We start from the raw sequence: 16,837 nt of genomic DNA, 5'->3' as shown, positions 1-16,837 counted from the left end.
GTGACACAAACCCCTCCTGTCCCAGGATGACTTATCATGGCGTGGATCTAAAAGACCCAAGAAAGGTCTCCCTGTCTCTGGGGGTGTGGGACGCCGGGCAGGGCAGTGGTGAATGCAACCCCACCTTCCCCAGAGAGCTTCAAGGCCAGAGCAAAGTCCATCATTCTGGCCAGTAAGTCTCTCCCCAAGGCAGGGAAATGGCCCAAATTATTATAATTTTTTATTGTGGTAAAATATACATAACAAAACTTAGCATTTTAACCATTTTTACGTGTACAGTGGCATTAAGTCCATTCATATTGCTGCCATCACCACCATCCATCCCCAGAACATTTTTCATCTTCCCCAACAGAAACTCTGTACCCATCCAATACTAACGCCTCATTCCCCGCTTCCCTAGCCCCTGGTAACCACTGTTCTACTCTCTGTCTCTATGAATTTGTCTATACTGGGTAACTCACATAAGTGGAATCATACAGTATTTGTCCTTTTGTGACTGGCTTGTTTCATTTAATATAATGTCCTCAAGGTTTATCTATGATATAGTATGTATTACCAAATCATTTTTTAAGTCACGTCCCCAGGTGGCACTTTGGGGGCTTGGTGAAGAAGGAGTGGATGTAGTTACTGGAGTGGCTCCCATAAACGTGGACATGTACACACACTGGGCTCTTGCAGGTCCATGTGTGTAAATGCATGTGTGCTTGCACACAACACACTTCTCCACATGACCTCCACAAATCCTGGAGGGCTGCCCTCCTGCCCTTTAGGATCAGTTCTCAGACCTCCCTGCACATTAGAGACACCTGAAGAGGTGGGCACCATGTGGGTCCCAGGCCCTGCACAGATTCCTCTTGGGCGGGATGCAACAGGTGAGGCTGAGGCAGGGGACTGGGAGCCACACTTTGGGAGACACGCAGTCATGGGGGCTGCTCCATGTGCAACAAGGGAAGGACTTGACCCCAGCCTAGGATAATGCACAGCCAGTCTGCACTGGATGGCTTCTCAAGAAAACTAACAGGTGAGGGCTCTCAGGAAATGGACTCATCACATCCCCAAGGCAGGCCTGGCCTATGAGACTCAGCTCTAACTTCCTACACCCACTCCAAGGGAGGGTCCCATCCTTCTCTACTCAACTAACCCCTGGATGCCATGCACCAGGAGCAAGACAGTGTGCTGGAGGCTCTCAGGGCAGGAGAGACAAAGCAAGAAGTTCTCGGTGCCTGAGTGGAATGAGACAAGAACAGCAAGGCTGTCACACAGGTGGAGCTTGACATGAGCCATGAGAGAGGCACATCGGCCACTGGGTTTTCTGAGCAGAGAGAAAGAGAGCACTTTTAGAGAGGGACAGCTCCTCAGAGGAGGTAGCACATGAGATCGACAGAATCCTGACAGTAGATACAGGAGAAGAGGCAGGAAGCTGAAGTATGGTTTTGGGAGTCAGCCAGGATCCAGTGTGACATGGATGGATGGAGAGACTCTGAGTCAGAATTCTGGGTACAGGTCCAAGTGCTTTGCATTTAGCCATGTGACTGTGGCAGGTCACCAGGTCCTACAGGCTGTTATTCTTCATGTCAGGAGCATGGCTGGAGTGATGAGAGAGGAGTTTGGGACCATGCTATGGAGGGCCTTGAATGCACTTAATTTGGGAGAAGCTGGGTGCCATTCAATGTTCTAGAGCAGAGACTCATTGTCCTCTTCTTTTAGGCATAGGCTTGCAAGGGTCGGGGTGGGGCTCTCTTGACCTAGGCCCCTCCCATGAGTTGGCCTGGTTAGCCTGACACCTCCAATCTCTTCTTGGTTTCCCACTTCGGGGTTCCCTCTGATGAGTGCATAAGCTCTGGACGAGGATTTCCTCTGGCTCCTGGGAGGACTTACAGCCCTTTCCCAGCCCCTGTTCACAAAATCAGGAAATGTGAACTCTAAATAATTTATAAACATATTAAATAAGACTGGTTCTAGCCTTGATCCCCAGGGAGCTTGCTGTTAATACTTCCCCCATTTAACATCAGCCTGAGCCAGACATCATTAGGAAGGGAAATCTCCTTCTCTCTCTTTTAAAAATCATGTAGCTTAAACGGTTTGGGATTATTCACTGCTTTGAATCATTCCTGCCACTGCTCCCTCCCATTACAGGGATAATTAAGAATTGACTATGGTTGGCAAAAAGCATTCGACAGCCAACTTTTTATTTGGTTGCTCAAGTGCTCCAGCCCTCCCTGCCCACCCCCTCAGCCTTCCCTTTCTTGTCCCTGCAGCCCTGCAGCCCAGGTCCCCCAGGGCTCCCCCACCCAGGTCTGCTGGCTGTAAACACACTTTGGGCCCCATGGAAACCACACACTGAATGCAGGGAAAGCAGGAGACCATTCACTTCCCTCTTATTCCACTGCCCCATTTCCTCCAGGCACCTTGCCTGGTGTCCCTTGGGCCGGGGGCCAGAGTGTGTTTGTTCGGCTGCCCTGGTCACCCGGGAATGGGGTGGGCTCAGATCCCAGGCCTGTCCCCCAGCTGGCCATTCTTTCTTTCGAGAGTCACTCTCTCTGACCGACTAAAGCAGGATTAGAGGCTTCAGGAGGAAGAGCGTGCCTCCGATCACAGAAGGAGGGGTCAACGATACTGGGAGGACCTCTTCCAGTCAGGGCACCGTGGAAGGAGGTGTCACCTGTCTCCATCCTCCCCAACCACAGAGGCTCCTCAGTCTCCTGGAGATCAGAAAAGGCAAGCAGCTTCCCACCAGCCTAACTCTCTGAGGGCAGCCCCAGGACTGGGGTGATGGGGCAATGGGGCGAAGGGGCGATGGGGCAAAGGCACGATGGGGTGATGGGCTGATGGGGTGATCTCCTTTATTTCCCTGCTTCCAACCAGAACCACATCTAAATCACCGCAAGGATATTTTTTTCTAATTCCATGTCACTGATTTCTAGTATTCTAAAATCCTAGAAATTCTTTTTGCAGTCTAACTTAAATCTTTTCTGCTGCAGGTTCGATGAATTCTGGGTTGTTCTGGGTTCAGGAAGCTGAAGCCCCACCTCCTGATTAAAAACCATCAGGAACAAAAACAAACTATAAAGACACAGGAAATCAAGCCACTTTTGGGGGGAGATGGAGATTAGAATGCAGAGAAGATTCTAGAGTGGCTGCCGAAGTTCTTTCCCAACCTGGGCAGTGGTGTAAGATGCTGACCTAATATAACTTGCTACTAAAACATCTATTTTCTGGTTTTCTATATTTGTTTTATAATACCTCAATTAAAATTAAAAGAAAATAAGTCATCAGGGTGTTAAAAACAACCAGCCAGTTGTGTCATCATTCACGCCCCCCTCCCTATGAGCTCTTCTTTGAGGGGAACAACCCAAACTGCTTTAGCATCTCCTCCAAGGTTCGGGACCCCTGCACCAGAAGGTTAGCCAAATCCTGTGACATTTGTCTCAAGGGAACAGTTCAGGCCAGATGCTCCTGGACCATTTAAAAGGATGGAGAGCTGGGACTTCCTCAAGCTTCCAGAACAGGTTGTCTGACTGTTCTGTGCTGGCTTATTAATAAATATCTATAGAGAAAGAATTGGGGCTGAGACTGCCTTTCATGGTAACTGGTAGTACGATAGGGAGGAGGCCTGGTACCCTCACCTACCCCTAGCAACCACTCAGTAAATGTTGTAGTTCTCTCCATCACATCATTCCCTGTGAAGGTGGAGGGAAGGGGAGTGGCAGGGAATGCGGCAGTGGGAATCAAGAGCAAGGAGGTGGGAGAAGCAAGGGCAGGGTTTGGCCTTTAGTAAATCATTAAATCGTCAGCCTCATAACTGGTCCTGCTGTGCAGAGGGGTAAATAAATACACAGCCGGTAAGGCTCACAGAGGCACCCCACCATACAACAACTGCCACATACAGGGGGCTTGCCCGTAATTCTCCAACTAACCTTTCCCCCTTCTCTTCTCATTGGCTGCCTTCCTAGTGGTTCTCAAAGGCTCATTCACATAGGGCATCCTCCAGGTACCCAGGTATTGGAAGCTACAGATGTGTGTCCAAAGGCCCAGAGTGGGCCATCCCCTGGGGTCTGCGAGCTCAACCTCCCCACCCCCACAGCTAATGGAGATGCCTGGCAAAGTTCCTGGAGGCCCCCTAATAACTCCCATTATGGCCAGGGGATGGACTCATTGTTAGGAGGGTGTCTGGGTTTGCCACTAAAGCCCTCTTTCTTTGTCACTTGTCAGTTAGGGGCTGCCAATCTGTCCATGTCTCTTTATGCCCATCTGTGGTCTTTGGTTTGGGTCCATGTCTTTATCTCTTTGCTCTCTTGCTCTCTGACACTCTTGGACTACACCTCCTCCAACCAAAAGGCATGGTGGAACTCCCGGCACATCATAAATGTTCTTCTTTAAGAATAATGACAGGGGCCAGCCCGGTTGGCACAGCGGTTAAGTTTGGATATTCCACTTCGGTGGCCTGGGGTTCGCTGGTTCAGATCCTGGGTGCGGACATGGCACCGCTTGGCAAGTCATGCTGTGGTCGGCGTCCCACATATAAAGTAGAGGAAATGGGCACAGTTAGCTCGGGGCCAGTCTCCCTCAGCAAAAAGAGGAGGATTGGCAGGAGCTAACTCAGGGCTAATCTTCCTCAAAAAAATATAATAAAAATTTTAAGAAAAGAATAATGACAAAGAAAGCTACCAAGGAGGAAAGGGAACTAGATTTTATTCTAAATTCACTTAATACAAGAGATTCCCCAGGGATGAGACTGAAAAGTGAAGGCCCAGAAAAAACACATGAGGGAAAAAAATAATTTCCCCGTTTTTGGTCCCAAGGACTTCTTTGAAATATATTATTTCAAATATATTTCTGTATTCTGAAACTTTTACAGAATGAATGAAGTGTTGATGGGGTTTTTTTACGTTCCCAAACCGTTTCTAAAAACGATGCAAAAAGATTTTACCTTAAACAAGCTACATCCATCTTTTCGTCTGCATATAATGATGCTCCTTGTCTGACATTCTTTTCTAAATGACCTACAGAAAAATCAATTGTTCCTGGGAATCCAAGCACATTTTCACTTATAAGTACAGAGGGAAGTAAAAGAAATTACTTTAACCAAGTATGGGAAAAGCTTTGTCCTCAGCAACTCCAGTTGTGGTCAAAGGGCTGGATCTGGGATCTGGACGCAGATCTGTGGAGAGGTGGGAGGGGAGTGGCCACAGCATTTCATAGATCTACTCAAACAAACACAAAATATGCCCCAGCTGCTCAATGCTGCAAACAGCGGGCACTTTGGGGGTTTGGGTCTAGAGAAAGCTGGGGACCCTCCCAAGCAAATCCCCCCAACACGGTGGCAATGCCATTGTATGGTTCCATCTGCGCCCTAAGTCTCCAACTGCACGTGAGAGAAATGGAGCCATATTTGGAAAAACACGACACAAATCAAGGAATAAATTAACATGTGAAAAAGGAGAGAAGCTTGTCTCAATCTAGGCAAATCTTCAGTTTTCAGGACTCTGGGAAGATGATAAAAACAAAGTGTTAGAAGAATCAAAAATGACTCAAGGTGACGGTTCAGAGAATGAGGCTGATTAGACAAAGTTCTACAGAGCAAACTGTGTTCAATGAGATTTAAAGGTTTCCCTCTCCTTTCTTTCCACAATTCCTTTTCTGAAAATAAGTGCTTTTCTGTTTCTCGCCAACACCAAGTCCAGAAAACATAATACTGTCCTTTGTCTTCCTCTAAGTGTATTGTAGATGGAGTCTTCTGTGCAAGGTTTTGCCTGCTTCTTAAAAACTGTTAGAAGCGATGCTAGACATCTGAAGAGGCAGGCACTTTTACAATGGGGAACCTGGAATTATTAGCAGAATAACGTGTAACGTAGAGTTTGATATACCCAACAAAGCTAATTTTTTTTTTTTGAGGAAGATTAGCCCTGAGCTAACATCTGCTCCAATCCTCCTCTTCTTGCTGAGGAAGACTGGCCCTGAGCTAACATCTGTGCCCATCTTCCTCTATTTTATATGTGGGATGCCACCACAGCATGGCTTGATAAGCAGAGGGTAGGTCTGTGCCCAGGATCCGAACCGGCGAACCCCAGGCTGCTGAAGTGGAATGTGTGAACTTAACTGCTGCATCACTGGGCTGGCCCCCTAATTTTATTTTTTACAAATCAATTTATATACAACCGTTTCAATGTTTCAAAACAAAGGGACATCAGATCTTGTGATAATCGCCACGAAAAAGCTTTATACAAATGTTCATTTTCTTTATAATGTTTGAAAAAACAAACAATCTCTTTTCCCTGTGCCTCTCAAATTTCTGAGAATGTTTAAATCCAAGATAAGACACTCCTAGTGCTCCTCAGAAGGCAGAGGAGGGGCAAGATGGGGCCCTGGGAGGTGAGGCAGGCTCCACACACATGCATGCACACACATCCCTTTGTGTGTCTGTGTGGATTAGCCCGCCCCTACCCCCCTGCAGTGTAAATGGTGGATGGAAGGGAAACAAGAAACACACACACACACACACACACACACACACACACACACAAAGGGGCGTCCACTCAGCCAGGAAAAAACTCAGCTGAGGTTAACCCCAGAGCCCTGCATTTGCTCCACCCTCTTCAAAAGAGATTTGAAATTCTTTCCCAAACTTTGCTGTACTTTCCATGAGAATGGGGATGTTCCTGCATAAAACATGAGTTTGGGAGGGCAGGGAGCAAGAAGGATGGGGGCAGGGGCTGCAGGCTCGGGGGAGCCTTGGGGAGCTGGGGGGAGTAGGCAAGGAGAACAGAGCGGTGGGGGAGGGCAGGGAGGCTGTGTTCTCAGGCTGCATTTCTTGCAGGCTCCTTGGAGACCGGAGAAAGGCCGGGAAAGGTCTCAGCTGGGGCTGGCTGCTCATAGAACCAGCGGAAAGCAGGATGCTGAGCCTGACCCGATGGAGCGCGACCAGCGGGGGTTTGAGGACCTCCAGGAAGGTGATGCCAGCCGTCTGCACCAAGGAAGGAGAGGGGCCTGGAGGAGAGAAAAGCTGGAGGAGGGAGGAAGCCCAAATTAAACACTAAGGACCGTGGCGCTGTCCCCTCCTGGACGGCTGGTTCACGGAGGGCAGGGACAAAGGTTCTATTTCTTTGGTCTCAACACAGAATCCAGGCCAGTGCTGGGCCGTCTACACACTGCTTTGTGAATGACTGCAGGTGGCCAGACAGGAGTCTTAGCCTGTTATCAGCACCCCGGCGAGTAGGATTTAGGGGTCTGCAAGAGGTCTTCTCCCCAGCAAACCGGCTATTAGCATCGCTTGAATTAACTCAGCGATGGGCTCAATGCCAGCAGCAGGAGAGAGATGTTAGGGCATTCTGCTCCTCTGGGGAGAGAGCGGCATTAAAGTCACGGGGCAGGGCTCTCACCACAGGCTCTGAAAGGGCAGGCTTCTTGACACCGCTGTGGGAGCACGTGGGAGGATCAGAGCCAGCATCCATGAGGTGGGCAGCTGTTCTCAGGTCCGAGGTGTGCTCTGCAGATGCCCGTATTGTTCACTGGATTGCCGGCCCCCCTCTGCAGGCTCCTCCCATAAGGGGCTGGGATGGAAACCACCTTCAGGCCTTTCCGGAAAAAGCTAGGGTATAGTGGGGTTTTTGTTTGTTTTTATAATTTTGAGAATTTAATGATGCCCTTAAGATAACTGGTCACGCTCCAGAATGTGGCTACTGGATTTTTGCAAGTCACTAGTTACGACAAGGTGGGAGATGATGAGATCGGCCATAGGCTGCAGTGGGAAGAGGGTCCCCTCCCCTTGGTGTTCTAGGGCCGCGGTCCTCAAACCTGAGCCGCATCAGCATCACCCAGAAAAATGTTAAACACACGTTGCTGGGCCCCACCCCCAGAGTTTCTGAGTCTGTGGTCTGGGGGATGCCCTGGAAGCTGTATTTCTAACAAGTTCTCAGATGATGCTGATGCTGCTGGTCCGAGGACCACACTGGGAAGAACCCTGTTCTAGAACATTCCCTCATTTCACATATGAGGAACAGGCATCAGGGCTTTAATGGTAGAGAGCCAGGCACACACAGCCCGTTTCCCTGAGCCCCTCCCCTCCAGAACAGGAGAAGGTAGAGGTGAGTCCAAAAGGAGAGGAAAAACACGAGACACAGTTCACTCAATCATCCCCCGACTCTGTCCCCTTTGTGTTCAGGGAGGGTCTACAGAAACACCAGCCACCTAGGTCCCACTGGAAGGGTCCAAACGGGCAACTGGGGAGGAAGTGATCAGTACCAAAGGTGGACAGCAGACAGCAGCAGGAGGAGGAGGGGGAGGGAGGGAGCGGACAGAAAGCAGTTAACCCCGAGTAGAGAGCCGAGGGCACTGGGGAGCCTCCTGCCAGCCCTGGGGGACAGAGATTAACAAGCCCTCCAGGACTTGGCAGTTTAGGACCAGCCCCACTGCTTCCAGCTGCGACTTGACCCCACATCTCAGTTATCTCCCGAAAGCCTTGGGGTGGGGCCTGGAAAGCTCTGCTGGGAGAATAGCCAAAGAACCAATTAATTGGGACCTCAAGTGGGCTCCCACAGCTGTGTGAGGGCCACCATGTCTCAATCAGCCTCCGTCCTCCCCTGCGCTGTGAGCTCCTCGAAGCCGGAGACCGTCAAAGTTGGATAAAGAAATGAATGCGGGGTGAATGCGGCCCTCCTGCTCCCACAGGCGTGGGCTCTGCCCTCGGTACACTTCCTCAAGAGGAATCTCACCCGCTTAAGCTTTCAGCGAAGCCCTCCCAGGTTGGGATGGCCAGCAGGCCTCTGGTTACTGAGTGGCGTGGACCGGGCAGGAGCCCCCTTCTCCAAAATGCATCCCTCTCCTTGCTCCACTAGGGGACAAAATCTTTTTGTGTCTGATCAGCATGTGCTCTGACAGAGTCAACACCCTTACTTGGGGGACTGGGCTGGGAACTCACGACTCTACTGGAAGCTTCTCATACCCACCCATCCAGTTCCCACGCTGCTTATTGCCCCCAGCGACCACACAGAAGCTGCTGGTGGGCCAGAGAGGGCTGTGAGTTAGGGTCGCTGCCTGAAGCTGCCCAGGCGCACCGATGGGGAGAAAGGTCCCCCATGCAGAGCTGCCCTCTGGCTTCTCCCTGTAAGCTGCCCCTGGACTGACCCACCAGGGCCCTGGATGGTCTTCCTGGTCTGTGCCTGATCTCACCTACCCATGCTTGTGCCCCCTGTGGGAGCAAACGAGGACCACTGTCCCTCTTCCATGGTGAGTGGGTCTCATGTCAGTCCTGGAAGTTACATAAACCCAGGCCTGGCCTGATATGACCAGCCAGCCCAGAAAGAACAGGCGCAGTAGGTAGGGACCCAGCTCCGCCCTGGGACCATGAAATGGCAAACTTCAGAGCGTTACCACAACACCTACCACAGCTTACATAGCTTCAAAAGCTGAAATCACAGAGCTGTTTACTGCCCCCAAAGCTGCCCATCTGAGATTCCTCTCCTCTTCCCCAGCGCCCATCAGGCTTTTCAGAGAAAACTGGCTCCTTGAAGGAGACGGGGCCAGGAAAAGAGGGGAAGATCAAAGTCCCCAAATAGTTGCCGGGAAACAGATTCTGTGCAGTTAGGTGGCAAGCACGGAGGCTCAGGGCCTAAGGACAACGTGCTGTGGCTTATCCGGGGTGACGGTGGATCCCAGCAGCACCGTGCATCCACCTCCCCATCCCGGCTCTTTAGACACCATTTGTTTGGGGGTTGTAAACTTACCCGCCAGAATCGAGCCTCATTAGGAGATACAGTCTGCGGCCACTGGATCACACACGGCATCGCAAAGCCCAGCAGGCTGATTAGGCGATGATTTGCTGGTTTGTTCTACCTGAAGCACCTCTCTGCTCCAGTCCACAAATCAGAATTTGGCCATAATTTCTCTGTAACATGAGGCTTCCTGTAAGTCCCTCCTCTGTGCTGGGGGCGGCGGAGCCTGCCTTCTAGCTCTGAAGACAAGTGTCAGCAGAGTAGGTGGGAGGCATGGAGAAACAGGGCTGGCACCTGCCTACTCAAGGACAGAGGAAGGGCACTCCTTAGCCAACTTCTCTACCTGCCCCCCAAACTCACTGTCAGAAAAATGGATCTAACGGCTTCCCAGACATACTCTCTCCCTCTCTCCATGCTGCCTCCTCCTATCCACAACATTACAGGTTCTGAAACATCTCTTCCCTCATGAAGCCCTCCTGGATTGATAAAGAGCAAAAGCACTATGGTCCCACAGAGATTCTGATAAATAAGGAACTCAAAAGGCGTCTTCTCTTGTTTGCCCTTCCTCAGAAGTATTCTGCCTAGAAGGATGAGACTTAATCCAAGCAAGACACGGGACCCTCTCAATCGGTTGATTTCTTTATTGGTGCATAACAGGATGTCTGCCTCCCTCTGCAAGCTCCCCAAGGCAGGGCTCACCTCCACATCATTCATTTGGGACAGGACCCAGAAAGCCACCAGCAAGTGCACGTGCACGTGCACCCGCCCCACTAACCCCCCAGGACGAGCACTGAACCCATCCTGGCTTCCGTGTCACTTTGGGCTTTGGGGCAAAGGTCAGGAGGGAGTGGTGGCACCCTGCAGTAGGATTTTCCTTCCTAGACCCCATTCCCCACACATGGAGGCCCAATCCAGTACCCCCGAGCCTCACCACTACGTTCCCACTAGAAAGATCTGGAAGTTGGTGGAGGCTGAGGAGGACTAGAAGTGATTCTCAGCCCAAACTGGGTGGGAACGTGAGCGAGATCACACAGCCCAGAGCACAGGCGTCTGCACTCCCAGGCCAGAGATGGCTCCACTTCACTTGGCTGTGCTGAGACCCAGTCCCACAAAGTCACAGCCACCTGAGGGCCAAAGGAGAGAATGTAGCAGCAGCAGCATTAATGGGAACAGCATTCTCGATCAGGGTAATCTTGCCCCTGGGGGGACATTTGGTAATGTCTAGAGGCAATTTTGGTTGTCACAAATGAGGGTACTACTGGTGGGTAGAGGCCAGGGATGCTGCTAAACATCCTACAAGGCACAGGACAGTCCCCCCGACCAAGAACTATCCAGCCCCAAGTGTCAGTGGTACACTGTTAAGAAACTGCTCTGAACACCGCTGCTCGCCACCCCCGCCATGCCATGACTTCAGAATCATAACACCAGAATTCTCAAATAAGCCAGAATCACACTCCTCCAGGCCTGCCATGGATTTCAGACAGGCCCCAAAGGATCAGGATATATTGGGGGGAGTGGGGTGCAGAGTTGTTCCCCAAAAAACCTCTGGAAAGTGGGAGACTCCCCAAAAGGACCTCAGAAGTCATCATGTCCAAACACACTCATGGTCTGAAACTTATGGAGTTACAAGCAAAGACTGTACAATCACAAGGGGGCAGAAAACACGATCACAGACACGTTTGGAACACTAGAAAGATGGGTGCCCTGTGGAGTCAGAGAGACAGCTGAGGGCCCACGTAGGAATCTAGAAAGCATGATTTCACTCAGCATGTAGCGGCCTCACAGAACTCCTTATTCCCAGAGGCAGCCCAAACTGAAAACACAACCACAACCACAAGGACGACGGTTTAGATGGGTAGGCAGGGGACAGCGCTACAACAGAGGGTCCCAGGTCCCAAGGGCTGCCTCTCCCCAGCCTCATTTTGCACATTCAAGGTGGGGACCTGCCACCATTCCAATGCCCTTTCCTGGCAGTGTGGGCAGCAATCCAGCCCTCAGGAGCCCAGCAGCCCAGGGCCCAAGGGAGCAAGGAGAAGGACCAAGGGAGCATCTCAGTGGCCCCAGGATGGTGATGTCATGGTGGGAGGAGATGACGAGCCACATGGCCACGAATGAAGAGGAGCCTCACTGCATTCCCAGCCATTCCACCAGCAGGGAATTAGCAGCAAGAGAGCAAGCTGGGCCCAAAGGCTGAAGCACCTGTGAGTGGCCGGCATTCCATCTGTCCACACACATGCTTAGGCACATCTTTACTCGACCAGGAGAGGAAAGCAGTGAGAGAAGCTTCTTCCAGGGTCCCCTTACTACTGAGAAAAACACCTGCAGCCCCAGTTCCCTGACACCCACCCTCCTCACCCCAGGTGGGCCCTGCTCCCTAGGTCTTCCCCCTAGGTCTTCCCCCGGACCCAGGTGGCAGGAGGTGAGGCAAATTAACGTCTAGTCTGAACATAAAGCTGCAGAGCTTGTCCGCTGTGACTCACGTGGGCATGGCCAGCAAACACAGAGAGGGACAGCTGTCCAAGTACTCACCACTAGCAGCTCAGCCGCAGGCACCCAGAGCCCCAGACGTGATGTGGAAAATCAGACGGCAGGCAGGAGGAACAATCCTGGAGAGCCAATACCACCAGCCCCACAGTCCATCAGAGCCCAGGGAGCAGCTGGCTCTCCCACTCCTCACCCCCAGCACCGGCGCCCAGGAGTCCAGCCCCTGCCTGGGAGCAGACCCAGGCCACAGGCACGCCCCGCTCCTAGGTCTCTGAAAGGGGCGGGGGGGCTTCCCTGGGCAGATGAGGGCTGAGTCTCAGTCCAGGGAGCCACTCCTGCTACTGCTTTCAGAGAGAAAACACTTTCCTGTAAAATCAACCCAGGCTGCTGCACTCAGCTTAGCAGGAAAACATCTCCGTCCCGGCCAGCGGCGCCGGGCAGCTTGGTCTGGCTGCAGGGAAAGCAGGACACACGCAGCAGCCTGCCCAGAACAGCTCCGATTGTCCCTCACACTGCCGAGCCTCGCTCCCAGTGCCAGACAAAAGCGCTGGAAACAGCGCGCAGCCCGGCCGTGACACACCAATCGCCAGTGCCCAGGCTGGCCTCTGGGCCGAGCCCCAGCCACCCCCCGAAGGTTGGCTTCCTCGTCCGAGTTTCCTGAGAGGCACCCGAGGGTGGTTTAGAATGATTTTCCTCGTGGAGTGGATCGCTTATCCCAGAAATACTCCAACTTTGGGTGGACCAGAGAGCAGTGGTGTAACATCCTGGCTGAGAGAGACAGAGAGAGACCTGAGAGAGAGAGAAAGGGAGTGTGTGAGTGTGTGTGTGTGTGTGTGTGTGTATGTGTATGTGTGTGCACGCACGCCTGTGTGTGAGCAAAAGAGAATGTGAGGTCTTGCGTGTGTGTGTGTGTCAGAGGCAGTGCACGCGTGCAAGAGACAGGGAGTGTGAGAGGCTGTGTGTGTGTGCGCGTGTGTGTGTGCATGTGTGTGAGCAGGAGAGGAGTGTGAGAGGCAGGTTGTGTGCATCTTCCCCTCTCTGATTTCCATCCAATCCCTCTCTCTCCTCCAGGGTTTTGAGACGGAGGGAGTGGGGGGATGGGTGGTGCGAGACTCACAGATTCCAGAACAGGCAGGAGACACCATCCCCCCTCCCCGCCCCCAGGGTGTTAATGCCACCCCTCTCCTTCTTCCGCCTCCACAGCTGCTGCTGTCAGCAGTCGGCTTCCTCAGCTGAACACTCTCCGGGAACAACTTTGGAAGAAGCAGCGTTTTACAGAAGAGTCTGCAGCACGAGCCCTCCTTTTTCCAGCCTGGGTCCTTTCCTGCCCCCATTTTGGTCGCTGCTCTCCCTGCGCCCCTGTCCCAGTGCCCGTTCTCCAGAAGATGGAGAGCCCAGAAGCTTCCCCTCCCCTGTTCCCATCTCAGAGCCATATCCCTCATCACCACCCTCCCAGGGGTCCTGGGCCGGGTCGGAGGTGGGGGGAGGAGAAGCCAGCCTCCATGGAGGGAAAATGGGGCGACAGTAACCAGGCATAGGGATGAGTGCTTTGGAGAAAGATCACCGTCAGTCTGTGCCACCCTCAGCCTAAAGGTCATGAGCTTGACCATGCAAGGTGACCACCTGGGCAGCTCGGTATTGTGGGTCCCTGCTTCGCCTCAGGGGTTAGGAAGAACCAGGACTTTAAAACTTATCAACTGTGTGATCTTGAGCAAACTGCTCAATCTCTGAGATTCAGTGTCCCTATATGAAAATTGGGAACACAAATATCTACTCCATAGGATCGCTGTGGGGGTCAAAGGGGAGATGGATGTGTAGCTCCTGCACCAGCAAGCAGCCTCCAGGTGGGCGGCTTCAAGAAGCAGAAGGGCTGGCTCTAAGGAGCCGAGAGAGGCGTTTAGAGGGAGCAAAGCCTGGGTGTAGATCTGGAGAGGAGAAGCTGAGGGCGACGTGCTGGAAAAGTGAGTCCAGCAGAGGAGGCAGAACACAAACAGGGCAGGCCACGTGGGGGAACAGGACGCACAGGAATCACGGGAGAGAATGGGGCACGGAGAGTCGTGGGTGGAGAGAGCCCCAAGCCCAGGAGAAATGTCAGTCTGGGGTTTTCTGGAGCGGAGTCCAGGTACCGCGGTAGAGAGTGGCTGGATCAGCACCAACAATCAGACACCAAAATGGACAAACTGAGACCTAAATAGAAGAGAACCAAGTTTCTCCAGAGAACAAGGGGGAAGTAAAGGAAATGACCCACACTCCACCAGAAAACCCTCAGTAACCACCAGTGCCCAAGGGGATGATGGAGGAGCCACAACCCAAGGATCTGGGCCTGGAGACAGCCCCTGGGCCGAACAGGCTGTAATTACCAGTTGACATGGAGGTCTCACTTCATATCTGAAAAGGCTTCCCTGGGCTGCAGGTGGTTTACATCCTGCAGAGGAAATGCTAAGAGCGCATGGCGTCCAAGCTCAAGAGGGGGGCCTGGCTCTGCTGGACAGCAAGGGGGAAGAGGAACACCCATGGGGTAAGAGAAGAGGTGTTGTCATGAATGCTCAGGTCAGCACCTCAAAAGAGACAGCCCAGTATCATGGAGAGATCCTGGCTGGGGGAGTCAGGAGGCTTGGGTTCCAGTCCCCATTCTGCCAAAAACTGGCTAGGCTGCTGGCCTTCTCTGGCCCTCTGTATCTTCCTCTTTGAAATGAGACTAGATTTGTGGCCCTCAAATTTTTTTTTTTTTCATCAGCAGAATGCATTCTTCAAAGGAAATCTTATCTAGGACATCTATATCTAGGTCAGATAGAAGCAGAGGTACATTGGTGGGTTGGGGGCTGGATCCTGGATGTTCAGCTCCTCTCAGAAGCTCTCAAGGTAGCTTGGAGGAACCCCATAGCTCCCTAGAACACAGCATGAAACAGTATTGGCCCTCTCTGAGGTCCTTTCATCTGTCTGACGCCAAGGCTCTTTACCCCCAGGGGAAGTTAAGGAGGCACCAGCTTGGATGGGCACCAGCTGGAGGGCCTAGCGTGAGAGGGTCCCAAGGGAGGGGGCAGGCTGCCCCCCTCAGAGCACCTGTTGGGGCTGCAGGCCCCGCAGCAGAGGCAGCTGGAGGTGGGAACTGTAGCTACAGACGGCAGAAGGGAGGCCAGCCTGGTCGCAGGCTCCAGGGTGACAAATGAACTACACGGAGAGGCCAGATGGATGCCCCTGCCTTTGGCACTGTGGCTCCTCGAGGAAACACTGGGCTGCTTTTCATACCCTGGATGGTTGCAGGCTCGCTCTCTCACCAGCTCAGCCAAATCATAAATCTGGCCTGCCAGGGGAGCTGGCTGCCCTGACCCGGCCCTGTGCTTCCGCCGTCTTGGCCTCACCGCATGCCAAGACGGGGATCCAGGCACGAGCAGCAGAAGGAGGGACCGTGTGTGGAGCTGGGCCCACATGGACTGGGGGTCCTGTCTTCCTTTGGCTTTCCAGAATGTTCTTCATCCAGATTTTCTCTTTGTGTCTTTCAAATCCTTTCCTCCTGTCCAGGATTCTGCCATGGGGTTTTACCATGTTCCCCTCACACCAGCCTCCTGAGCCCTTCCAGGGTTTTAAGTCTGACAGAAATTGAAGTTCCCCGAGACCTCAAAGCCAGAGACCGCCTTCTCCCTGCCCCGGGCCTGCGGGAAGGAAGCAGGGGTAGCATGTGCTGCCCCAGCCCCACTCGGACTGTTCTCGCCCAGGCAAAGCCTCCTCTGCTGGAGATGCAGATGCAGCCGGCCACAGGCAGCCCCCCGGATTCTCTGTCTCCCGCAAGGAACGCGTCCAGCCTCACGGAGGAAGGATTTTATGTTTCCCTCGTCCGTCTTGGGTTCTTTCTTTCCCACTCCCCGCGCGCCCCCCTCCCCCTACATCCCCAGGAAAGGGGAGGTTCAGAAAAGGATCTCCCCTGGTTCCCCACCCTCCTCTGCCTCTCTTCCTGCTGCTTTTCTTGTGAATTCAGCACATTAGTTTGTGTGGCGCTTTATGGTTTGTAACCTGCTTGTTGACCCTCACGAGAGTAGGGTGGGTACTCCCAGCTCCATTTCCCAGGTGTGGAGGCGGAGGCTCAGAGGCAGGGCCGGGACTAGACCTCCAAGCTCTGCACACCTCACTTTGTCATGGCTTTCTACTCCTCACCTCTCTTCAGCCTTCCTCAATTTCCTCTCTTCTCTATCTCTACCCTTCTCTCTTCTCCCCTTTCTCTCTGGCATCTCTTCTCAGTCCTTCCTCTGCCCCCTACAAAGATCTCCTCCAGACCCACCTGAGGTCTGAGCAGGTGGAGCCTCAGGACCATCTCTCCCATCCCCTGGTTTGCAGGTGAGAGGACTGAGGCCACATCACCTGGCTGGGTGGCCAGGCCTCTCCCCCGACTCTCCCAGGGCACGCGGGTAGCTGTGGGAGGCGGAGAAGGGTAATGCATTTCTTAAGTCATCCTGATTTTATTACTTGGAGCATTTCTAGGGCAGGGCCCAGACAAATGCTCGTTGGCACACTCTCTCCCTCCCTCTGCAGCAAAGTTGCTGCATCTCTGCATAATGCTTGCGCCCTATTTCACTTGGAAGGGAAAGGTCAAGGTCGCGTGTCTCTGCAGCCAAAGTCTCCAGCGGGTGGAGTCTTTGAGAAATCCA

General features: G+C 52.8%; 1 protein-coding gene across 5 annotated transcripts in view; it reads right to left on the bottom strand.

Moving 5' to 3' along the window:
- The window catches only part of SEMA5B (semaphorin 5B), a 116,515-nt gene that overhangs the window by 68,577 nt on the left and 31,101 nt on the right, over positions 1 to 16,837 (bottom strand). For 2 of the 5 annotated variants that reach the window (XM_070242724.1, XM_070242726.1), the window contains exon 1: positions 12,240 to 13,271. The exons of the other annotated variants lie outside the window; for them this stretch is intronic. The gene's annotated coding sequence lies outside the window, so the exon portion shown is untranslated. Of the gene's footprint in view, positions 1 to 12,239; positions 13,272 to 16,837 lie in introns of those variants that run through there. 5 annotated transcript variants of the gene reach the window in all.

The sequence above is a fragment of the Equus caballus genome, chromosome 19 (genome assembly GCF_041296265.1).
Source record: "Equus caballus isolate H_3958 breed thoroughbred chromosome 19, TB-T2T, whole genome shotgun sequence".
Classification (NCBI taxonomy): Eukaryota; Metazoa; Chordata; class Mammalia; order Perissodactyla; family Equidae; genus Equus; species Equus caballus.
The sequence above is the reverse complement of the archived record's forward strand: the minus strand, read 5'-3'. Positions and strand labels throughout refer to the sequence as shown.